Below are 25,791 nucleotides of genomic sequence, written 5' to 3' on the forward strand. Positions count from 1 at the left end.
GTCCTTAGCATTTTAACAACTATAAGGTCTTGGGTTTTTCAGGACTATGGAAGAAGTGGTAACATCATCCCCATGTTTCCCAGGGAAGCTTAGAGAGAGATGAATTCCTTGCAGGGCTCAGGGCAACCAAGAAGAGCAATAAGGACTCAAACACTGATGAGACTCAGAGCCAGGGCACTGGGCTGGAGAGTGGGCTCTGTGGTTAAGGGCTCTAGTAGCAAAAGACTCTGGCTCAATTCCCAGAAACTACATGGAGGCTCATTACTTTCTCAGGGACCCAGCATGCATGTGAGTGGTACAAAGATGTCCATGCAAGCCAAACACTCATATGCATACAATGATAGATAGATAGATAGATAGATAGATAGATAGATAGATAGATAGATAGATAGATAGATTCAAAAGCTCCAAAGTTTAAGAGAAAAAAAAGTCAGCAAAATCACCTGCAACCCCATGGGAAGTGGAAGGGAAATCCACATTGCAGTTTTATTGCTCCATATCGCACACATGTCACACACACACACACACACACACACACACACACATCTCTGTATCTCATATACATGTGCTTGGGACTCTGATTCCAGAGGCCACAATTTTCATGCCAGTTAATTATGTTCTCATATTAAAAAGAGATTGTTTTATAATTTCCACTAAAGATAATCAGTTAAATATTCATATATATTCTCATTTGCAAAACCACTTGAAATAAGAACCAAACTGGGTAATGGTAGTGTTGTGGACTCAGCAAGGACAAAGAGAACTGGAGAAGAAGAAGGAGGAAGAGAAGGAAGAAGAGAAGGAGGATAGAGGAGGAGGAGGAGGAAGGGAAAGGAAGGAGAAGGAAAGAGTAGGGAGGAAGAAGTGAAAGGAGAAGGAGGAAGAGGAAGAAACCAAATGAAAGACTGGAAAGAAACTAGGTCTCCTAGCATGTGTCTTAAAAGGCAAGGAAGGAGGAGCTGGATTTAGCTTCAAGAGAGAATAAAGCTGAGTTCTTTGCTAATACCTGGAATATCTCAGGACTTGGAGCCCTGGATTCCTTTAGCTATTCAGAATGAAGGTTATGGCTGGCAAACAAGTCAAGTGATCTTAAAAATACAGGAAGGCAAATCTCCATGTTAACAGATGAAATCCCTTTCTCTGGAGACACCAACACATCACCTTGAGTTTTGACATAAATTGTATGGAAGAGATAGTGCCCTTAGATATAGAGGTGGTAGCTGTGTACTAATCACTAAGCACAGGAAATGCTTAAAAGACACTGACTGCTGAGTCTGTCTGTTCATAGTGCTAACACTACAACATGACATGCTGAAACTTGGAATGTTCCACTAACTTTCCCATGCTGTAATTTCTGTGTCTGTGATCTGAATGGGTATAGCATATCAGAGGATCAATATAAGATATAAATAAATATGGGAATTGTATTAGGGCAATGATAAGCCAAGTGAATTCCAGATATCAGTAAAGGTCATATACGAACAGCCCCTTCCTCCAAAAATCTTTTTAATATAGCTAAAACTTTTCAATCAGACTATTTCAAGAGACATGATTTAATTTTTAGCATTCATGCAATATTTGTACTATTTCAAAAGAAAATTGCTTTGGAGAGTGAGATACTCAATGTTTAAACCATGTGAAACAGCAGCTTTTTAATGTATCCTATGTATTTCTTGATATAACATTCTAATTAAAGTACTTTTCTGGGTGGCATTTAGAATGCCTTAAAAAAAGCTACATTGATTCAAAGATTTTCTGAAATATGTGATACATTGTAGAAATATTAAGAGGATGGAAAATACAGAGAATGGAGAGTAGAGAGAATGAAACCTGTGAAAACTTGTTCAAGCCTCCATGCAGAAAATAGAGGAGAATTGACCCAAAGTGTAAAATGCCTAAGAAAGTGGTTGAACAAGAAGAATGATGGAGAAAGATACAGCAATTTGCCAGTCAGTGATTTTCACTTTCTAATTTTTATTCGGCAATGCACTTCACTAATAAAGGTAAAGGAGAGAGAGAGAGAGAGAGAGAGAGAGAGAGAGACTAAAGTTATTAATAAATTACTCTGGCTGTATGTACTGTTAGCCATGCAAATCAGGCCTTTTGCCTAGTTTTGACAAAAGCAAAATGCCTAACTAGTGGAAGGCATTAGAACTATTAACAGTGTGTCCCATGATTCTTACATGCTTAGTTTCCCAAAAACACTGAGAACTTGATGGGCAGAAGTGTTTGTGAAAAGCCCTTATCTGTGAAGAAGGTACATGGCTATCTGAAATCAAAGCCCACAGGCATGCTGAAGACCTACTGTGATTCAGCAAAACATCTTTAGGAAATATGCTGAGATTTGTGGAAGTCAAATATATAATGACATTGTAAGCTTTGATTTTTGAAAATGTCTTCTGTTCTCCCTTCATAGCAATGACAATATAGAAAATAGAAGTGGATGGATTTAACGGGGTGGGGAATGGGAAGGCTGGATAGAGGAGAGTATATAGCTCCCTAGATAACTCAAATTTAAAGGTCCATTAAATCAGACAGGGGAGGAACCTAGAGGCAGAAACTACTGAAGATTGTTTCCTACTAGCTTGCCCCCTTGCCATGGCTTGCTCAGGCAACTTATTCTATAAACCCAGGACTCCAGTGCAGGAGTGGCTCCACCCACAATAGACTAGGCTCTCCTCAATCATTAATGAAGAAAATCCACCACCACCATCACCACCACCACCCCAGACTTGACAACAGGCAAATAGTATGGAGGAATTTTCTCAGTTGTGGTTCTATTTTTCCAGATGACACCTAGTTCATATCAAACTAACAAAATAAACAAATGCACCCAGTAAGGAGGAGATGGGTGCGAATTGTTGTCACTAACTGAGCAGCTATTGGCATTTGATAGCTGCTGGGAAAGGGACAGCCAGTTTTCTTTAATGGTGTGACCCTTGTTATGTCAGGGCAGGCTCCATATACAAGAGTAGTCTGTCAGCACAAACTGGATTGAATGGGGAGAGGAGAGATGGGGTGAAGAAAGAGATACAGACAGACAGAGACATAGAGACAGACAGAGAGAGACAGAGGGATACAGAGAGAGACACAGAGACAGACAGAGAGAGAACATAAATATAAAGTTTAGTAGGTAGGAAGGAGTACAGGAGGGAAGGTATGGTCAAATTATCTCTCTACAATTCTCAAAGAATTGGGCTGGAGAGGTGGCTCAGTGGTTAAGATCACTGCCTGCTCTTCTAGAGGCACTGAGTTCAGTTCCCAGCAAACCACATGGTGGCTCACAACTACTTATCCTGGGATCTGATGCCCTCTTCTGGCACACAGGTTTACATACAGATAAAGCACTCATGTACATAAATACCTAAGCCTTAGAAAAAATTCACAAGAATTAAAAGCAACTACGTTCACAGCAGCTTTACTCATAAAAGCCACCTGGAAATAACCTAGATATCCCTCAACCAAGAAATGGATTTAAAAAATGTGGCAAATATTTACAAAATGGAGTAATACTCAGCTATTTAAAAAAAAAAAAAGTGAAACTTGCAGGCAAATGGATGGAACTAGGAAAAAGCATTCAGAGTGGTAGAATCCTTTCCCAGACATGCTTAGCTGCTAAGTAAACGATAACCATACTTCGATCTATAGACTCGGAGAGGCTAACGAACATGGAGAGTTGAATGAGGGAATGTATGGATCCCTGGATAGATTTTGCAAGTGGACAAGTGGTGAGGATCAGACAGTTGGGAAGGGTGGAGTACTGGGATGGATAACTGGAATTGGAGGGATTTGAGAGTGATGCAGAAACCTAGTGCAGTGGAATCTTCTAGACTGACTCCTAGTAGTGGGGGATATGGATCCTGAAAGGGTCACCTTCTGTAACCAGGCAAGGGTTCTAGCAGTATGACTAAGACACAACCAGCCACAAAACCTTCAACCTACAATCTACCCTGCTTCCACGATGTGCTGGGGAAAATGGTTGTACAAACCTTGTGGATGTGGCCAACCAATAACTGGTCAGGATGATTTGGGAGGAAGCCTCATATCTAAAACTTTGTGAATGACCAGGGACTCTGGTTAGCCAAGAGGCACAGGACAGAACCAATGACTGGTCAGAATTTAGGACCACACCAAGAGAGGGAGCCCCACATCTAACACTTCATGAATGGCCAGGAACCAGAGTCTGGTCAGCCAAGACACAAGAAAGAACCAAACATGACTTGGAAAACTTCAATAAACTGATCGTTAGTGATACACTCATAGGTCGGTAGCCTAACCCAGCTGACATCACAAAGATATCATCCAGCAACTGAAGGGAGCAGATGCCCTACAGCCCAAAACTAGGTGGAGCCAGGTGAACCACGCAAAAGAAGACAGGGGAGGATTGCAGGAGAGGTTGAGGACACTACAATATAGAACCCACAGCATCAACTAAGCACATAGGGAATCACAGTGATTGAAGTGACAGTCATAGACCCTCGTTGGATATGAGCTAGCACCTCTGCATACACTTTATGGTTGTGCAGCTGGGTGCTCTTATGGCATTCCTAGCAGTGGGAGTGAGCAATGTCTCTGATTCATTGGCCTGCTCTAGAGGCTCTTTTCATCTTACTGGGTTCCTCCCTCTTCCAGCTCTTTTTTTTTAAAGGGAAATGAGGAGGAGTGGATCAGGAGGTGATGGGGAAAATGAGGAGGATGACTGGGAATAGTAGAGGAAGTGGAAACAGTGGTTGGTATATAAGGTAAGAAAGAAGAATAAAATACAACGTATTGATTTTTAAAGAGAATGGGCTAAGTCTCATGAAAGGATTGTTTCACAACAAAGACCTTCCATGGCATGGGAAGACAGTCTGCAAACCCAGCTCATCCTTTAGTCAAATAATGTGAGACATAAGATTTGCCCACCATCCTTATTTAGATTTCTAGAAAGTACCCTATAAAATACTTTTATTTAAGATATATAGCTATAGAGATAGAGATAATGATATATACAGATTAGATATAGGTAGATATAGGTATAGATACATAGATATAGGTGATATAGATAGAAATGATATAAATATACATGACACACACACACACACACACATACACACACACACACATACAGAGAGGGAGAGACACACACAGAGATAGGTCCCCATTTGAGAAACAGCTTGAGTAGGGTGATCTAGCTAATCATTTCCAATCAGTTTTAGCAACCTAGTTTCCTATTTGTTTCCTTTTCCCTCTGTGTAACATTTTGCCACGGAGAAAAGAATTCTCATTAATGTAGCTATGAAGGCCAATAAAAGTTATGAATATTTTAATCAAGCTACCAAAATCTTCAAGGGTTCAGTTTAACCCTTCTGTAGGGATAATTTCTGAAGAATTAGACTATTTCTGTTCCATAATCCCAAAGAAAGAATTCTGATTGACATGAAACTATCTATAATCCTAAGAGATGATCTTAGAGTCCTGGTAACAAATGATTAAGAGGAAAATGAACATCCTTTGATGTAATATTTTGTAAGCTGAGCAGTAGCTTAATCTTCCTGTTTGTATGTACACTCTCCTGTGTTTTGCTGGTCAGGTGGTTGTGCATAAAATTTGAAGGGTGAGATCAGTTTTCCAAACCAAGACGGGCTCTCATGTTAGACATGTTGGTCAGTAGTGTCGAGGCTTCAGAGATAACACAAAGATCTCAGCTGAAATGTAGTTTAAATGTGAGGAAACATAGGGAGAATGAAGTGGTTTAATTTACATTGAAAATGAAAGTGGATGCCTCGTATATTAGAAATCTTGTGTAAAAGAAAAAATTAAACATAAGTATATATTTGATATTGATATGGTCTGAAACCTGGCTAATATTAATCCGTGCAGTTTCTCTCATATTGTTTTTAATAACATCTTTTGCCTGCTCTTAGGGGCATTGCAGCTGTGGCAGAGGTGTGCATGAGCCATAGTAGGTGGCAGAGAGGAGAGAGGCTAAGTCTACGCTCAGTGTTCTGACCTGTGAACATTTAAATGATTAATAGCCTAATATTCCCTGAAAAAAAAACTGCCTGAGATGACCCTGATGTTGGCATGCAGGTATGGGGTGGGGAAGAGAGCAGGCTGCACCCTGCCTGGTGCTGTAATGCACAAGTGGAACACAGCACTCCTGAGATCACTCCTGAGATGACCCCAGACCCCCAGAGACCCCAGGGACCACTATGAGGAGCAGGTAAGTGGCAGAGAGATGGAAGAGAAAGAGAAACAGAAGATGTGGGCACAATGAAAAAAAGCAGATCTGGAGACTCGAGGGTAGCGAGGAACAGCCTGATGTGAGTAGCCAGTGATACCACCCGGGACCATGGTGGGGCCCTGGCCTGTGCTGCTCTAGATTTGTGGCCCTGCAGCAGGAGGGTATTGTTACCACCGAAGGCCAGGCAGATATACCTGGTCTGGGCTGTCATCTGGGGACTTGTTGATGTCTGAGGGCTGTACAGAACTGGCCCCGCCCATCACCTGGGCATCAGGTAAGAGCTGACCCTGGGGGCATGAAAGCAGAAGAGCTGACGCTGCCCATAGCCATCTGCAGTATTTGGGAGAATGGGCCCTCCATCTGTCTGAGAAGCCCAGTAGAGCCGGTTCCAAGGACATGAGTGCAGGAGAACAGGCCCTGACTATTGTCTGCTGTGATGTGGCATGGAAGAGGAAGCAATGCCCTCCTCCTGTTCCTCACCCCTTGCCACTGATGGCAAGCAAGAAGCTGGCCTTAGAGTCATAAGAGTGAGGAAACTGGTTGTGCTCCTCATTGGCTGCCACACTTGAAAGAACAGGCACTACAATTCACCTCTGTAGCAGGATAAACCAGGCCCCAAAAGGGTGAGACAGAGAGTTGGAGGGCTGACAGCTCAGATACCTCTCAGCCCCAGATCTAGGGCTTTGAATTGTCCCTACCCATCTAGCTCATCAAAGAACTGCTGGAGTTCATGAAGGGGCCAATCCTACAGATCGAAAACTACAGGATCTCCATGACACAAGGCAACAAGGTATCCAAGAGGAGTTTCAGTGAGGTTCCAGTATTGCTAGAGTAGCAGAAGCCAGAGGCCTAGTACCAAATTGAGTCATTACAATGAACATTTGCAAGCAAAGAAGTGTGGGCAAAAGGGTGTACTGTGGGACACAACATGACACACTACAGCTTCTAAATGAGATATTTTTTTCTGTTGGTGGGAAGGTTACAAGGGTGGAGAGTGGGTATGAGGGGAGAGGGAGATGAGTGGGATTGGGGTGCATGATGTGAAATTCACAAAGAACCAATAATAGATTTAAAGATAACATCTTCTGAAATGATGTCCTTTGTTCCTCCTGCAGCCTAACCCTGTCACCCCTGTGCTCTTTCTTTCAGTTCATGGCCTTTCATTGCTGTTACATGTGGTGTGTGTGTGTGTGTGTGCATGTGTGTGTACAAATACAACCTGTTTATTTTGTATAATATTAGTCATGTATTTATGTTTTCAGGAGTGACTACTCCATATTAGATAGCCAATGGTTCTACCCTGAAAGACTACTTCCTCTGAATTCAACATTCCCTAGTTCCTGTAGTTTTCTATCTAGAGTTAAGGGTTCCAGAGTGTTAGCATCAGAGCATCCAAAGCCTGTGGCGATGCATGGGCAGGTCCACAGACCTGTTGCCAGGGCAACAGCACCCGGTCTTTCCAGGCGGTCTCCCATCCAAGTACTAACCAGGCCCGACCCTGCTTAGCTTCTAAGATCAGACAAGATCGGGCGCATTTGTTTTTCCATGTTAGCATGACCATTGATGTCATTCTTTTTCCGACCACACTGTTGGTAACGTTTCCAGAGTGCAGCTTCTAAAATGTCTAGGAGATGCAATGTCATAGCAATTTTTTTCCCGTTCTTCTAGCTCTTACCATCTTTCTGTCCTCTCTTCCACAGTGACCTCTGACCCATAGGTACAAGAGTTGCATTTTAGATGTGTCAGTGAAGCTTCATAAATCTTCCTTTTGATCAGCTGTAGGTTTCTGTCATAGACTCTTTTGAAATAAGTTTTTTGAGGAGTGAGACCTAAAGTTACCTATGAGTATAAAGATGAATATTTAGAATATAATAAGAAGAGATTATTCTAGTATAGTAAAGTGGCTGTTGTAGGTTCTGCTCCAAGGTCCATAGGTAGTTGTCTAGGTTTCCAGTAAGACTCAAGATTTCTCTTCGAATGAGTAAGTCATAAGAACAGTTAGAGAGCTATTGTTACTGCCAGGGTATGTGTGCCTCCACTGCACCCTTGGGGGTTTCATATCTCAAAAGTTACCATCATACCCCACCTTGGGTCCTCAAAAAGAGTAGAAATAACTGGAAATAACTAAAGTGTGGAGAGCTCTGTGGATGCCTTCTCTCATCCATTACTTGAATGAATGGTATTCACTGATGGCTCTTGAGACACCTTTATTTTTTTCTTGCAAGTGTAAATGCTGACCTGTTTTAGAATTGTGCAACTAATCACTAATAGCCTACAAAGAATATTTGTTCCAATAGGAGATGTGGGTGAATTTCATCCAGAGGTCCAGAGGGCTTTCAAATTTCTAGTAAATTCCTATTGTGTAAAAACAGAATATCACATCACATCTTTTTTGCATTTGCTGGTACAAATGCAAAAATTCAGCCACTGGCATATGCTAGGATGAATAGAAATTTTTTTCTCTAGCATTATGTGTGTATAGTGGTTTACTACAGAATTATAATCTGACTTATATTGAAACTGGTTATAATTTTGCTATAACCATCTATTAAAAAATTATGTCAAAAAGCAAACAATCTTCCTTGCTTTTCATTCTTTTTCTAAAACTCTGACTTTCGAGAAACCTCTGCCAGAGTGGTTAAGATGTATGAACTACTTCTTTTTTTCTCTGTCACAATACCAGAATGAATACAAAAATTTTTTTCAAAGAAAAATTGTCATACCTTCAAAACTAACTGTAAAAGTGTGTCTGAGTGTGTGTGTGTGTGTGTGTGTATGTAATTATTAATTTCTGCTATTTTCTTTTTTATTTGTAGGTCTGAAGTTCATTCCTTTGTCACTTTTCCAGTGAGCTTGTTAACCTAGATTGTCCTCTTAATGTATGTTTAGCCCACATATATTGATTAATTAGCAATTATTTACTCTGAGACTCTTACTATGCTTAGCAAATTACAAGATAATTTTTAAATGCTTTTAGAAGACAAAGGCTCCATGTCAGCTCTTAGGACAATGGTAGAACAGTTGGTGGACAGTGGGTCTATACATACCATAGGCTCTTAGAGCTCTGAGACAGTTCAAAAACTAAAAACTAAGAAACCAAGGAAAGGAATGGAAAAACCTGTGTTCAAACCTCATGCAGTGAATCTAAACCACCACAACTTGTATAGCATTCTTCCCTAGAGTATTGCAATGGTCTTCTATATCCTGTAGTAAATAATCCAAAGATTTTAGCATATTCTTGTGAATCATACTTAGTGTTTTTCCTGTTCCCCTAGAAAACAGAAATGAGTAATTTATTCCTATCTATTTCTGTGTTAAAAAAAAAATTCTTTCATCACCCAGACTTGAACACAGCAGGTATTAATTAATTCATAATAGCTTCCATGATGTGTGTGTGTGTGTGTGTGTGTGTGTGTGTGTGTGTGTAGGTATGTGTAAAAGAGGGAAGAAAAAAAAGGAAAAATGAAAAAAGAAATGCATGTTCAGTTTGCAATGACCCCATCTCAGAAAGGGGTATTCATCACCTCTATTCAATTGTTCATTCATATGGATTTTATTAGTAACTTTTCTGCTGCTGTTACAAAACACCATAACAGAGCTATCTCATATAGAAAGAAGGTTTATTTGAGCCCACAGGGTATAAGATTGTACTCTACCAGAGAGGCCTAGCAGCAGGCAGACTTGGTAGCCAGACCAGGAAGGTGAGCATTCACATCTTTAAACACAAGCATAAACCAGAGTAAGAAAAAGAGAAGTGGAGCAGAGTCTTTAAACTTACAAAACCTGACACCACTGACATGCTTCTTCCAAAAAGACCACTTTCCTTAAAACTCCCAAATTGTCCAAGAATTGGGGACCCAGTGTTCAAACCCCTGAAGCAGTAAAGAACATTCTCACTCAAACGACTAGACAAACTCTGGTTCAATGTGACGAGTGCGGAATGGCAAATCTCTTACTGCCTTGAAGAATAGGTGCTGAAGAAAGTTTTGCGGTCAGTTGTGTTGACAGACAGCTTCGTGATGACGTCATAGATAAGTCAGACATTTTACCTTTCTCTCACAAGCCTGTGCTTATGGCCTTCTTGGGCCAACTGCTCCCGATTCCCTGTAAGATTCTCATCCCTTTCATCTTTGCTAATCAGGAATCTGGGAAGCACCTTCTCCCTTGGAACCTTTCTGACTCCTGCTTCACGATGTAGTTAAATATCTTCTGTGGTGCACACCTGCTTGGTCTGCTCCATTGACATCTTTGTCAATTTATTTATTACACTGACTTAATTGTTTCTTAGATCTGAAAAATAATTGGGTAGGATAACAGTTCTATGTACTCAGAAGAGTGTGAGCCCATGAAGGAAACATGCTGTATAACTTGGTTTACCTGATGCTTTTCATACTTTACCTTGGCTATAATGCAAGACATACTTTTTAGTACAAGTTGGCTTAACGAATAAGAAAATTAGTCAGTCGTGTTCTGTCTTTTATGTGTCTGTGTGTCTTACTCACTGTTCTATGACTGAGAAGAAGTACCGTGATCAAGACAACTCTTATAAAAGAAGATATTTAATTGAGACTTGCTTATAGTTTCACTTAGTCCTTTGTCAACATGGAGAGGAGGATGAAAGCAGATAGGAGCTTATGCTGAAGAGAGAGAGAGAGAGAGAGAGAGAGAGAGAGAGAGAGAGAGAGAGAGAGAGAGAGAGAGACTAGGCAGCTAAGCATTTTTTTTTTTTAATTACAGAGGTCACCCTCAGTGACACACTTCTTCCAACAAGGACACACCTACTTCGACAAGGTCACACCTCCTAATCCAGGTAATCCTTTTAATCAGTTTCACTCTCTGGTGCTCAAGCATTTAAATATTCTCATTCAAACCATGACAATGTGTGTATACAAGCGTGGTATTATATTAAATGGCATTACAACACACACATATTGCAACATATCTGTGTGTTTGTGTGAAAAAAAGTGAGAACTGATTTGATGCACTTCAATGAAAACTGTTCTAGCATTCTAACATTCAAGAGGTAATCTCTCTCTCTCTCTCTCTCTCTCTCTTTCTGTCTCTCTCCTTTTTTTCCTACTGAAGTTTAAATTAATCTTCTACTATGTTTGAATATGGTGCCCCTCTAAAACTTACTACTCCCTGAAATTTAATCTCTACAATGAGATATTAAAAGACAATGATTACATTTAAAAGATTAGAACTCTAGCCTTAAAAATATATTTATCTATTCATATGATTAATAGGTGGGTTAATGAATTCTATTGAGAATTGTTCTTGAACATTAGGTAAAGCCAAGTTAGGACCAGTTCTGAACTTATACAAAATTAAAATATAAATTTAAAAGACAATACTGGTAGCAAATCCAAGTCATCTTTGGATTGAATATATAAATCATGGAAGTCAGAATTAGTAGCAAATGTTCATAGTAAGAGCCAGGGAAAGGATAGTCAAAATCTCCAAATGGTACAAACATGAATAAGACACTATATAGCAGCTGTGCTGAGCACACACATTCACTCACAATTACATGTTTTACAAAAGGTAAAATGTTTTCCATTACCTGAGACTTTTCATGAGTCATCTGTTCCTACTTCTCAAATTGCTTCTTCTTTTTTTAATCATTCAATATGCTTCCTTTATAATCTGTTTTAATTTAACAGAAGTTCAAAGCTGGTTCCCCACTTGACTTTGACTAAAGAACAGGAAGCCCTTCCTCCTGCCCCCTGATTTGTAGTTTGACCCACTGGCTAGACAAGCACTTAATACTTCAAACATTCTTAACCTTTGATAATTTTCTTTGCAAGCCTACACTGTGGAGCTAAAAGGAACTTATCACCTACAGAGAAACTTTTAATAGCTCAGATCCCACTTTGAGTCTTTTTAAGTTTCAAGGTGAATTGTATGGACTTTAGTATGAACCGAAGTGGTAGCCAAATTGTGCTCAATAACTTGAGTTTCTTGTCACACTGTTCATTGCTTTGAAACCTGGAGTACTCTCAATGGATATTCTTGTTTTAGTGCATACAACTGGCTTATAACAAATCTTAAGCTTAGATAAAATTATCAGTGACTTTATAGATATTCTTTCCTTCCACCTCCACCCCAACATACCTTTTCCTTACTGCTATCCAGACAATGATTTTCTATTTGAATCCTTTGTACTGGAGTAATATTGAGGTACAAGAAAAGAACTGATAAGTAAAGAAGAGGCAGAAACTCAGGTAAATGGTTGCCCCCTTTACATCTTATCTCCTTAGGACTCAAGGAATAGAAACTGAAGGAAGCCCTCACTTTGGCCTGAAAACAATAAAGATCTGAATGCCACAAGGGACACAAACAGTAACAGAATAAAATATTAATAGTAAAATACATTTCGTTAATGTAAAGTGTTACCTTTTTGAAGACTATACAAGAGAATAGCAAATCAACTAAGACTTTCTGCCTAGTTGTTTATCGTCTTTGTTAAAGAAACTCCCCAGTGATGTTAGCAGTGCTCCCTATAGTCTTGGTCCAAGATTCCGTATAAGAAAAATAGAATTGAATTTCAACAATAGAAATACATATGTGCTGACTGAAAGGAAGCAGTGATGGCCCTAAGTAACTTGTAATTATGATTCATGATCAAAGCTTTCAATTTCTATGAAATCCAAAATAATGCAGAAAAAGGACTTTTGTAGTAAAAACATTAAACTTGCCTGGGCATTTTGATATGTTATAGATTTCTGATTAATAATCACAATTATGTACAGTTTTTTTTTAAAAGAAAGGGTTTACCTAAGCATGTTAGTTCCAGTAGGGAAAGTCTACAATGATGAGGATGATACCACAGTGAGGGAAGAAAACAGAGAGATCACATGTGATGCACACACAGGAAGTAGAAATCAAGAACAGGAATTTGGGCAAAGATATGAATTATCAAAGCCCACCCCAGTGATATACTTCCTCCAGCATTAGTCCACTTCCTAATATTCAAGAACCTACCCAAATAACATTATCAACAGTTCAACACTATCAAGTGTTCAAGACAAGAGCCTATGGGGTACATTTATTGTTCAAAACACAATAAACTGTTAATATACATAAAATGTTAATGTGCTACTTAACATTTCTCATTGATGTGGTTAGATACTAAATAAGTATTTTTATTTTGACTCAGAGTTTCATAACACAAGTCAAATTGTCAGTAGTGATTAAAGAACAGAGAGAGAGAGAGAGAGAGAGAGAGAGAGAGAGAGAGAGAGAGAGAGAGAGAGAGAGAGAGAGAGAGATCCTATCTTCTCTACAGGGACTTTGAGAATACCTCGTCCCAAAACTGGCTTGCCTGTTTCTGAGGATGTCTGAGAAGACCTAAGGTTTCTAACAATCCCCTGACTGAAGCTTTACTGTTCTTGGTGAACACTGTTGACTGCCTTGTCTTTCTTTTTTTTTAATTCAAATGTAATTACATCACTACCTCATCTCCTTTTCCTTCCTGCAGCCCCACAGAGGAATTATTCTTTCAACCATTTCAGGACCTTCTTCCCACTTACAAGTTGATAGCCTCTTTTTTTAAAAAATCATTATCATTGTATACATATTATATATGCATATTGTGGTGGTTTGAATATTTTTTGCCCAGGGAATAAGTGGCACTCTTAGGAGGTGTGGCATTGGAGTAGGTGTGGCCTTGTTGGAGGAAGTGTGGTGGGCTTTGAGATGTCCTCCTAGTTGCCTAGAAGCCAATCTTCTCATGTTAGCCTTTGGAACAAGATGTAGGACTTTTAGCTCCTCTAGTGCCATGACTGCCTGGACATTGCCATGCTTCCCGCCGTGATGATAACAGATTGAACCTCAGAATCTGTAAGCCAACCTCAATTAAATGTTGTCCATTATAAGACTTGCCTTGGTCATGGTGTCTCTTCACAGCAGTGGAAACCCTAAGACATATGTGTATATACAACATATAACCACAACATGCTTCATTCATTTTTGCTATTGGTGTGTATATGAGCCTGGTGAGTAGTCAGCACTGAAACCATATGTATGAATTTTTCTTGAAACATACATATCTATCTTTTCCCTACATTCATTATTGATGGGAACATTTAAAACAGTTACTGTTACATACATCTTAGTTAATTTAAAATAGGGCATACTGGTAACAACCTCTAGAATTTTGTTTTTGGTTATTTAGTTATAATTTTGTACAAGATCTGGATTTGAGTCTTAAATTTTTTTAGACAATATTCTTGGATATTGTAGGCAATGCGTTCAAACAATACATAACTAATTTAAATTAGGAAATAATCCAGAAGATTTTGAAGAAAGAAAACAATTGACCCCAGATTTCTCCTCGGACAGAGAACATTGGTCCAAAACATTTTAATACATTGATGGTTTTAATGAAATGTTGCCCTTGAGCTCGTTGCCTAAACACTTGTTCTTGATTGTGCTGTTTATGTAGATGTAAAAGTATGGCCTTGCTGGGAGAAGTTTGTCACTGAAGGCAGGCTTTCAGATTCTATAACCATATGCCATTTCCTGTTCAATGTCTTTGTTCCCTGCTTTCAGTTCAAGATGTGAAACCAGAGCTGCTTCTTCCTGCTGTCATGCCTTCACTCTGCCATTTTAGAGTCTAACCTTCTGAAACTGTAAGCACAAGTAAACTCTTTTTTCTATAAGTTGTTTTGGTCATGGTGTTTTACCACAGCAACAAAAGTGGCTAGTTCATTACCTCATTCAAAAGATTTACTGAAGACTGAAGTATTTCAATTCTATTTTAATATATCCGATATTGATTTATCAAAAGTGGTCCGAGGTGTCATGCAATCATGTTTATGAGCAATTCAACATAACTAAAAGTACATGCCATGAAAATACTACTGATAAATAGGTATGCATACATGTAATGAGTATGTGAATCAATCTTATAAAAGAAACTTTGTCATTTTTAAATGCTGATTTTTCTCATCACTATACTATCCTTTGCTGTATTTCAAAAAGCCCAGGAAATCAAAAGTAAAAGTGTAAACATTTAAAAAAAACAACACTGAATTATTATATATGATAAAGTTTAAGAACTTAGAATTTCCAGTCAGATCTTGATTTCAACCCTACTTTACTGGTCACATGATTTTGACCAAGTGTCTCATTCTATGACTCAATTTCCTTGAGATGCGTAAAATAAGGACAATAACAATTATCATTCATAATGTTATTGGAAATCTGGGTATGGAAATCTGTGTATGTAATCATCCAGTGCTTAGTTTAAAAGTGGTTCTAACTTGGCAGAGATTTCCATTCAAGCATCCAACAGATAGGTACCAGGCTGTCTCATTCAAATATAATACTATCTAGATTTTCAAAATAAAGTCATAATTTACTAAGACGATAAAGTATGTGGGAATGCATGTCCATTCCAGAAGAGGGCGGGGGATTTATGTAAAGCAGCAAATGCTACCTGCTTAACAACACAGCTGCAGAAATTGATAAAAGGCAAAGATTGGGCAGGAAATAAATAACAAGGCTGACAGTTATTGTAGATAGTGAAAATAGCACTTTGAAATCACACTTCAATTTTTTATAAATCCAGCTGGATGCATGCTTTCCTAAACTTCTCTCATTCTTTTTCAATGCAAAGACATCTCTCAGGAGCTTTCTTCTTTGTTCTGTGCCTGCCCCAACTCACCTCACACACACACAATGAATCTGTGAAGTGAAGAAGTAATCAGGACTTATAAGATTAGTACCCTCTCATCTACCGCGAGTACAATGGAACTCATCTTCACAGTAACTGGGACTCACTGAAGGTTGTTAAGTCATCTGTACGTGTGCTCTTAGGTGGATATGTGTTTATTCATTTGGACTGGTTTTTCGGTTTGCTTGCATGTTTGTGTGTACTTGTGTATGTGTGTACATGGTTGAGTGTCATTCCTTGGGGGTAACTAGCCCCCCAACTGAAATTGATCTAGACAGTATCCATCCATCTCTGAGGGTAAAAGGAGCAGAAATGGATTTTTACAGGCTGCTGAGAAAATAGACGCATAGATGGAATGAATGCTCAGCACTAAAAAATATCAATTTACACTGCAGACAGCCCCAGTGATCTGTGTGTGAACAGTAATTCTCCATGTTCAACATATACAGAAAGAAAAATCTGAACCCAACAGAGCGTGGTTAAAAGAATAAAAGAATAAATGAGAGGTGGTTATTGGGGAAGATAAGAAAAGCAACATGAGTGCATTTGAAAAAAATAATTCATGAAGGTGCTCATGTCAAATTGTGACCTAAAAGCAAAACAAATCCAATAGCCCCAGAGACAGAATACTTAGGAAATACATATAATTGTGTGTGCCTATTGTTCTCAAATGGACTCAAACACTTCCACCTAGCTGACGGGGCCCACATTAGTACTCCTTCTTCAATTCTATAGATCCAAGCATTGGTTCCTCTTCTCTTATCAGTTTATGCTGGCTTTCTACTCCTATCCCATCTGAGCAAATGAATTATGATCAAATGTCACAAAAAAAACTCAACATTTTAATGCAGACTCAGCTAAAATAAATTAGAGGTCACAAGCAGAAATGTGAACAATTAGAATCTCTCTTCTCTCTCTCTCTCTTCTCTCTCTCTCTCTCTCTTCTCTCTCTCTCTCTCTCTCTCTCTCTCTCTTTCTCATGCATGTGTATATGTGTGGGGATGTGGTAGTGTGTATGTGTGTGTGTGTGTGTGTGTGTGTGTGTGTGTGTGTGTGTGTGTACATGTTTGGAGGCCAGTTGTTGATGTGAGGTGTCATTCTCTATCCGTTTTTGGTTTTGTTTTTTTGTTTTTGTTTATAGTTTATTGTTTTTGAATTTTTTTTGTTGGTTTTTATGTTTGTTTGTTTGAGACAGGTTTCTGCCCAAACCTGGAGCTAATAGATTTGGCTAAACTGGCTGGCTCACAAGCTCCAGGAATCATCTTGTTTCCATTCCAACCTCCCACAGTTCTGTCATTATAAATATATATCACTGCACTCAGTATTTACATTTGTACTGAGGACTTGAACTCGGGTCCTTGTGCTTGTATGACAAGCATTTTAGCAATTGAATCTTGAACCCAACAAATTTAATTAGTATTTTGAGAGTATAGGAATCATCAAGTTATTAACATAAGTATTTTTGAAGATAACTATCTAGAACATTTTGTCTGTAACAGATAGAAGGCTAAATGACTACAAATCGGATATGGCACCTGCAGGGTTTGGGCGAAGCCCTTTCTTATTACATTTTTTTCTTAGGATTGGTCATCTTCTTTTTATTTATTTTTTTTAATCTTACCAATTATACATAGTAACTGTGTACAGGACAAGCTTGTAGAAAGCTGCATTGAATCAAAACTATTTATTGCTATTTCACTATTATTGAGATTAAGATGCTTATTTCAGTGTTATAGAAAATGGTACTTGATCTTTGAGAGTTCTTTTTTCCTTTTTTTTTTTCAGAAATTGGATTTAAGTAAAACCGCATTCAACCTAATGGCTATAACTTAATTCAATTTAATTAAAGTTAAATCTATTTCTTTATTACAATAGGATTAAGTCCATATGTATATAAATATCTCATGTAGTTAACAGTAAATAATTTCATATCAATTATGATTAAAAAGTACAGGGTACATACAATAAAACATTCATAAAAGATAGTATTTCATTATAACCATGTCAGAAAAAAAATCCAAGAATTTGAATCAAGTTTTCTGAATTTCTTTTCAGATTAGGCAGAGCCTAAAGTCAATGCCTCCTTCATCTCTCTCTCTCTCTCTCTCTCTCTCTCTCTCTCTCTCTCTCTCTCTCTCTCTCTCTCTCTCTCTCTCTCTCTCTCTTTCTCTCCCTCTCTCTCTCTCTCTTTCTCTCTCTCTCTGTCCCTCCACCTTCTCTCCCCTCTCTCATATCCATGTTCTCTTTTTACTCTCTTTCTCTTTCTCTCTCTAATATCTTTTCTCTCTTCTTTGTTAATGCTTGCCACTAAAGTATTTTTCTAACCATGCCCACATCTGATTCATAAGCTTGCAGGAAATATAATGTGTGCCTGACTTGTATACAGCCTCTGAGACTGATTCCCAAAGCTTAAATCAGATTTGGGAACTATGTATGTATGTATGTATGTATGTATGTATGTATGTATGCATGCATGTATACGTCCTTTCTACCTATTTTCCTGCTGCAGAGGAATCATTGAGAAAGACCTAGGCAAATGTATATCCATGGAGAGCAGAGTGGTAACCACCACGGTGTCCTGTGTGATTGAATGAGAACAAATGTCTACGGCTAAGGCATAGAGAGTTGGGGATTGTTTCATGCAAGGTATGATACAAGGTAGTATTAAGAGAAAACCTGTGCATTCACCTTGGTCCTCTTTATTACCTACATAGCAAAGTGAACCTCGCTATCCATTGAGGTGTCACTAGATGCATACCAGCCAGTAGACTGAAATTTTATTGTTTTTTTTTCTTGTGAGAGCAAGACACTGGGTTGTTGAGGTAATTATTAAAAAAGAGAATCAGCACGTTCCCATACTAGTACCGGCCCACCAACTCTCTGCAGCTAGCCCCTGCTCCAGGTGATCTCACCCACTCGGTCTCTAGACCTGCCAACACGCTGGTCATACGAGGCCACAGATCCCGCTAGGCCATCTCTATGATGGGTCCCCTGAGTTCCTCTCGCTTCCATGTAATGCTTCACGCACCACTGGTTATCCATCTCAACACCTAATTACCCGGTAGAAACAAGACTCTTAAGCTTATAGTTAACCAATTAGATTTAATCATAATTTACAAGATTCCAATACAATAATTTCAGAGCCAATTGATAATGATAAAGCTTTAACCCAATTATTCTAACCATTTAATAACACCACATCAGCCTCCATTCTGGTTCTCTCTCTCCTACTGAGGCCCCCCACCTCACTCCTCAACTCTTCACTCTGCCTCCCTTCTCCTTCCTGTCCAATCACAAGCCTCCCACTGCCCTAATGTGATTGCACAGGGAAAATCCTGCAACACTGGGTATTCATCTTTATAGGGCTTTTATTTTATTTATTGATTGATTGATTGATTGAACATTACTTTTATTTATTTTTTACACTCCAGTTGTTACCTCCATCTCAGTCTGCCCTCCCACAGTTCCTCATACCAGTCCTCCTCCCCTCCTCCAAGAGGATGTCCCCACTCCTTCCACCCCCTTGCCAGTCCTCCCCACCCCCTGGGGTCTCAAGTCTCTCAGGGTTAAGCACACTCTTCTCCCACTGAGACTAGGCAGTCCTTTGCAGTATATGCCTCCTACCAGCTCCTGGATGCTGCCTGGTTGGTGGGTCAGTATCTGAGAGATCTCAGGAGTCCAGGTTAGTTGAAGCTGCTGGTCTTCCTATGGGATTGCCTGCTTCCTCAGCTTCTTTCAACCTTTCCCTAATTCAGCCACAGGGGCCCCCAATTTCAATCCAGTGGTTGGGTTATGTATCTGCTTCTGGCTCAGTGAGCTGCTTGTTGGGCCTCTCAGAAGGCAGCCATGCTAGGCTCCTCTCTTTAAGCACACCATAGCTTCTTCAGTACTATAGCTTCTTCTGACACTATTGTCAGACCTTGGAGCCTCCCCTTGAGATGGATCCCAAGTTGGACCTGTCACTAGACCTCCTTTCCCTGAGTCTCTTCTCCAGTTTTATCCCTGCAGTTCTTTTAGACAAGAACAATTCTGAGCTTTTGATTGTGGTATGGTAATTTCATCCCTCTACTTGATGTCCTGTCTTTCTGCTGGAAGTGGATTCTATGAGTTCCCTCTCTCCACTGTTGGGTATTTCATCTAAAGTCCCTCCCTTTGAGTCCTGAGAGTCACCTTCCAGGTCTCTGGTACATTCTAGAGCGTCCTTCCATATTACCATTCATTCTACTGGCCCTCAGAGCTTCTCTCCTGTCTCTCTCCCCACCCAATACCTGATCATGTTCCCCCTTTCCCATCCCCATCCCTCTCCCCACCCTGCAATTGCTTTCATTTTCCTCCCAAGTGGGATTAAGACATCCTCACTTGAGCCCTTCTGCTTGTTTACCTTCTTGAATTCTGTGGATTGTATCCTGGGTATTCTGCACTTTTTTGGCTAATATCCACTTATTAGTGAGTACATACCATGCACATCATTTTGGGTCCTAGTTAATTCACCCGGGATGATATTTTCTAGTTCCATCCATTTACCTGACAAACTCATAATGTCCTCATTCTTAATAGTTGAATTGTATTGCATTGTGTAAATGAACCACATTTCTATATGCATTCTTCTGTTGTGAGACATCTGGGTTGTTTATAGCTTCTGACTGTTACAGATAAGGCCGCAAAAAACATAGTGTAGCACATGCCTCTATGGCACATCTTTTAGTGAACACTTTGATCTTTGACAAAGAAGCCAAAATATACAACGGAAAAAAGAATGCATCTTCAATGAATGGTGCTAGTTTAATTGGCAGTATTTATTTATTTTATTTTATCTAATTAATTTGGGTTGTATTTAATGTAGATTGCAATAAAATAACATACTTGAGGTTTATATAACTAATTTGTTGTCTATGAAATTCACTTATTGAAAGCAGTGTTTTTAACAGAAGCAGGTACAGGACCCTGACAGAAGAGTTTCATTGTGCCTTTAGAACCCGTTAGAGTCTTGTCTCATTAAAGCTATCATTGGCAAAGATGAGTACATTGATTTTAATAGGTAGGATTAACCATGATTATATTATTTGATAGAAAGTGGACAGTATAAAATAGGATACAGCTAGACCCCCTGAGGAAACCTGAAGATGATGTTTTCAATTGGTTATTTCTACCACATATTGTAAAGACACTGTGAAACTTTGAAATTGTAATGATCTCTATCTTTCCTAGAGAGCTTTGTAAATAGACTGAACTGAAATATTACACCAGATTTCAAAACTGAATATTCTGAAGTGTATACTTCTTAGTTTATACAGTTATTCAGAACAACAGTCAAACATTGTGCATGTTACATCATCCAGTAGGCTGATGGGTTCTTAAGTTCAATGGCTTCACAAAGTATTGCGGTGGGCAAGGTAACATTTGCATTCATACTGAAACTATAGCCCTCAGGCCGACAGCAGAATATATTTTCCACTCTGGGTTACATGCACACTATTATGTTTGGTACTCATGTAAAAGTTCTAGAAATAAATACAAGAAGTTCCCTCCATCTCATGTTATAATTTATTCAATCTGGCTAAAAATCCTAAGAGGTGGTCAGCAGGGTAATCTCTTACAGATGTTCTTGCTCGTCATTTATTATATTCAGTATTTTAACCATTACATTTTTATCATTGGTAATCAATGGCAAACATCTATAATTTGACCCACATATTTTTAAACATGAAGCTGAACGATATTTCAGAGAAAAGGTTTCATATTCTTAGGATTGACTGATTTCTGAGTCTTCACATAAAGACACTCTGCTAACTGCTCTTAACACTCCATTATATGCAATTAGAGTTTATAAGTGCAAGTTAAATTAAAATAAAAATTTCACCGGATGTTTGACTTACCAATTTGTAAAACAATTCAATGAAATGAAAATCTACCATCTGTTCTACATTCAAAATACATGTGTTTTTAGCATGGACGTTGATGGTGTAAATTTCAAAGGAAAGATGTTTATTATCGTTTTTAGAATATTTCTCCAAAAGCTTTGGAGTATGAGCAGTTCTAAGAGTTTATGATTCTTGGTACATGTCTTGGTTTCTATTCATTCCTTACATCTTAGTACAAATATGTTCTGGCTTCCTGTTTTTTTGGTTTTTTTTGGGGGGGGGGTTGTTTTTAGCCTATTTTCATAAATACAAAACAAACAAAAACAGAAAAAAAGTGTGGTTTCCTGGATAAAATCTCTAACTACTCAGAAGAATGAGTCTTTAGACACATTAACAATTGGCAAAAAGAGACTTTTTTTATTTTAGTAATATAGTATAAAAATTACCAGATGGCATCTCCTAGTCTCTGTAGAAAACTTCTGTTTTCTTGGTAGACAAAACATTTAAAAGAACAAAAACCATGGTACTGTACTAAAAAGAATATATTTCCAAGTACTGAGGCTATTTTTTATGTTCTGCTGCTCTCTTTATTCATTTAAGTGAGACACTTGCTTCATTTTTTTTTTTTTTTACAGATGCAAAGAAAAACAACTATTTTATTATTCACGCAAAACTGTAAGACTTATGGGTAAGGAAAGGCCTAAAACAGTCCCTAAAATTCCTTTTTAAAATATCTGTCCACAGACATAAAGGCACAGAGTGTGTGTCCGATGTCCACCAGGGTTCAGAATAGAATAATAAGTCTCCTGAGAGGCAACAGCAGAGCACTGCCAGCAAGAAGCTCAGCCCCAAAGGCAAAATAGCACATGGTGCCTGAACAGAGCAGTTGATCATCTCTGTTCTCCTCTGGAAGCCTCGAGCTGAGGTTTACAAACAGTTTTCTTGCAGAATGTGCAGTGAAATAGCAAACAGATTAAAGTTAGATGCTACCTCCGGGCTTTGCTTACTTTCCCAAATGGAGAAACAGTTAGAAGTAAAAAGAAGATTCTGGAAAAGCTTGCTATGTAAGTTTCCCAAGTCGTCTTCTAGACAAAAATGTCACAATGGACAAACCTGTTGCAGAGGTATCTGATGAAACAATAATAAGTGCTTCTGTTATCTGCCTTTTGAGCTGGCACCAATGCACTTAGTGAATACATCTAAAGGAAGTGTGGGTAAGGGCTTAATCAGGCTGGAGAGGTGGTTCTGTGTTTAAGAGCACTGAGTGCTCTTCCAGAGGTCCTGAGTTCAATTCCCAGCAACCACATGGTGGCTCTCAACCATCTGTAAAGGGATCTGATGCCCTCTTCTGGTGTGTCTAAAGGCAGCTGCAATGTACTCATCTACATAAAATAAATAAATAATTCCTTTTAAAAAAAAAGAGCTTAATCATTCTACCATGTATACAAACGTCCAGTATTACAGACTACATCTTTTATGGACACATCTTTTACCTGTCAACCTTCAGCACTTGGTATAAACATTCTTTTATGTAATATGTGCATTTTGTTCACTTCCCTTTAAGATGTGAATTTAAAGTCCATGGTTGGAAGTGTTAGCCCAGTAGAAGCTAATGCCAATCACCTGTTTAAAGTTTCTATATTTTTTATTAGAAATTTACCTTGGGATTTTAAGTGTGACATTCAGTGACTAAAATCAGAATACATTTGCGCTTCGGTTCCTACTTAAATATATTACACTTTCAATTTGATGAATAGCACACCTCCTTACATAGAAACAACTTTAAAATATACTTGAGTAAGTGGCTGGATTATCATATTTTTACATAAGTTTTTTTATAACAGCAATGGCATAATGCAATTATTCAAGCACATTTTCAATTATTTTTCTGCTGAATTGTACAGAATTGTAAAGTCCAAAGGCATCCTTTATATATATATATACATATGTATATATATATATATATATAGCTATATATATGTATATATTTATATACACATATATAGCTATATAGGTATATCTTCCTTTCTCCAGTGAAGTATTAGGTAGAGCAATATATTAAAGATTGGAAAGGAGACAAATAAGACACCATCAAAGTAGCTACAGCATAAGCAATGGTAACAGCCTCCCATTCGCAGGGCAGCAGGCTTCTGCTCTAAGCTTCTTGGCCTTGTTGTGATGTTGCCTAGGCTACCTGTCCAAGGGCATATCTACGACCCTTTCTAAGTGCTGGCATTCCAGATTTGATTGCCCATTCTACCCAGCAAGAACAGAGATGGAAATGGCTGTACATCCCGCAAGTTGAACACCTTGTTCTTACATTTATTATTAATAGCTGGAATTCCAACATGTGGTCTAATATAAAGTTAATAATAGTCATATATCTAGCTAAAATTGAAAATGGTTTGAATAGTGATTGAGGAGTAATTTGCAGCCTATAGCCGCAGGAATCTAGTTAGGGAAGAACTTAAAAGTTAGCGTAGCTTTCTGAGTCCCTGCCTGTCCTCTCATTAATGACATTTCTACTTACTGTGTGAACATACTTAACCTTTTTCTTTGCATTTTAAATAAACCTTTTATTGGTTTATTTTTACAGTGCTGTATGTGTATATAATTGACTTTCATCGTATTCACCCCATTACCTTCTTCTGTCTTCCACCTTCTTCTGTAGAACTCTCTCTTCTTCTCAACTAGACTTCTTTCTGCTTTCACGTAATTTATTCACTTATGACCCATTGGGTTTAATTAGGTTTTCTCTCATGACCATAAGGTCAAGGCCTATTTGCTGGGGCATGGGCAAATTAACAGTGGTAATACCACTGGAGAAAATGTCTCCCTATTATTCAGCAATCATTGGTTATATACAGTACTTCATGGAGGGAGGGGTTTCATGATCCCCAGCCCCGATCATGATTGAATGTTGACATCTGGGTGGAAGCTTTGTGAAGATAACCATAGCTATTGTAAGTTAATATTTTCAATAACCATTGCGTGCCTTGAAGAGAGCTTTCTGTGGTGTTCTTCTCTGCTTTCTGATTCTTCTATGACTTTCCTTGAGCCTTAGATGAGGAGATATAGATGTTCTGTTTCATGTTGAAAAGTTAATAGTCATTTACTCTTAGCACTTTGACTAGCTATGAGTCTCAACCATGACAGTGTCCATTGCAAAATGAGGCTTCTTTGACTAAAACTGAGCATATCACTGCTCTATGGACATAAAAAGGAAGACTTATAAGGCAGTTTTCTGAGCTCAACATGACCATTTATCCTAGCAATGGAAGCAGGTTATCTCTCAAGGCTTTGGACCTCTCTGGTCAAGGACTTTTGACCAGGTTGACAGTTCCAAGCAAAAATTCTCTTCTAGTTCTCAAATTCAGGAAAGCATAAATAAAACAGATGATTACAGTTATAATATTCATGGACTATGGTACCAATGTACACCTATTACCTGACAATTGACTTGTGTACATGGCAGATCTACAGCTGGGTAATAACATTGATGCCTCTTCCCTCCAAACAACCTGAAGCATGTCTTCTGATGCCATCAAACCCAGCCAGGAGGCAGGAAGCTTCTGTCTCAGTGCCAGCTGGTTTTCTCCAAATTCCTGTCACCACAGTATGAGAAGTCTTCAGCAGTAGGTCATGTATCTAGTTCTGAGCAGTGGCAATGGGCTTTACATACCTCAGAGACCAGGCTGACCAACAACTCCAAGGGCACTAGAATTTTCAATTGATAACCTAGAGCTTTTATGACCAACATTATTCATCTATGCATGCTACCTCCCTTTAAACTCCCTTAAAAAAGGAAATTTATTTTAACCGTATATATGTGCAAATCTGCAGCAGGGTATGAGCCCTCAGGCTAGAGCGTTGGATCCCTTGGGATGAAATTACAGGGATTTGTGAGCCCCCTGAAGTGAGTGTTGGTAGCTAAACTCAGATCCTGTGGAAGATCAGTAGGAACTCAACAACTGAGCCATCTCTCCAGCCCCTCCTCCTTCTGTAGTAAGTTTTACATTAGATCA

General features: G+C 38.7%; 1 protein-coding gene and 1 non-coding gene across 3 annotated transcripts in view; one reads left to right on the plus strand and one right to left on the minus strand.

Annotated features, from left to right (window-relative positions):
* Window positions 1-25,791, minus strand: part of Acss3 (acyl-CoA synthetase short chain family member 3) — a 353,004-nt gene that overhangs the window by 198,273 nt on the left and 128,940 nt on the right. The gene's annotated exons all lie outside the window — the stretch shown is intronic.
* LOC116076611 lies at window positions 5,896-6,026 on the plus strand. Its single transcript, XR_004113019.1, has one exon. It is a non-coding gene; the product is annotated as a small nucleolar RNA SNORA17 (small nucleolar RNA).

Source organism: Mastomys coucha, unplaced genomic scaffold (genome assembly GCF_008632895.1).
Source record: "Mastomys coucha isolate ucsf_1 unplaced genomic scaffold, UCSF_Mcou_1 pScaffold4, whole genome shotgun sequence".
Lineage (NCBI taxonomy): Eukaryota > Metazoa > Chordata > Mammalia > Rodentia > Muridae > Mastomys > Mastomys coucha.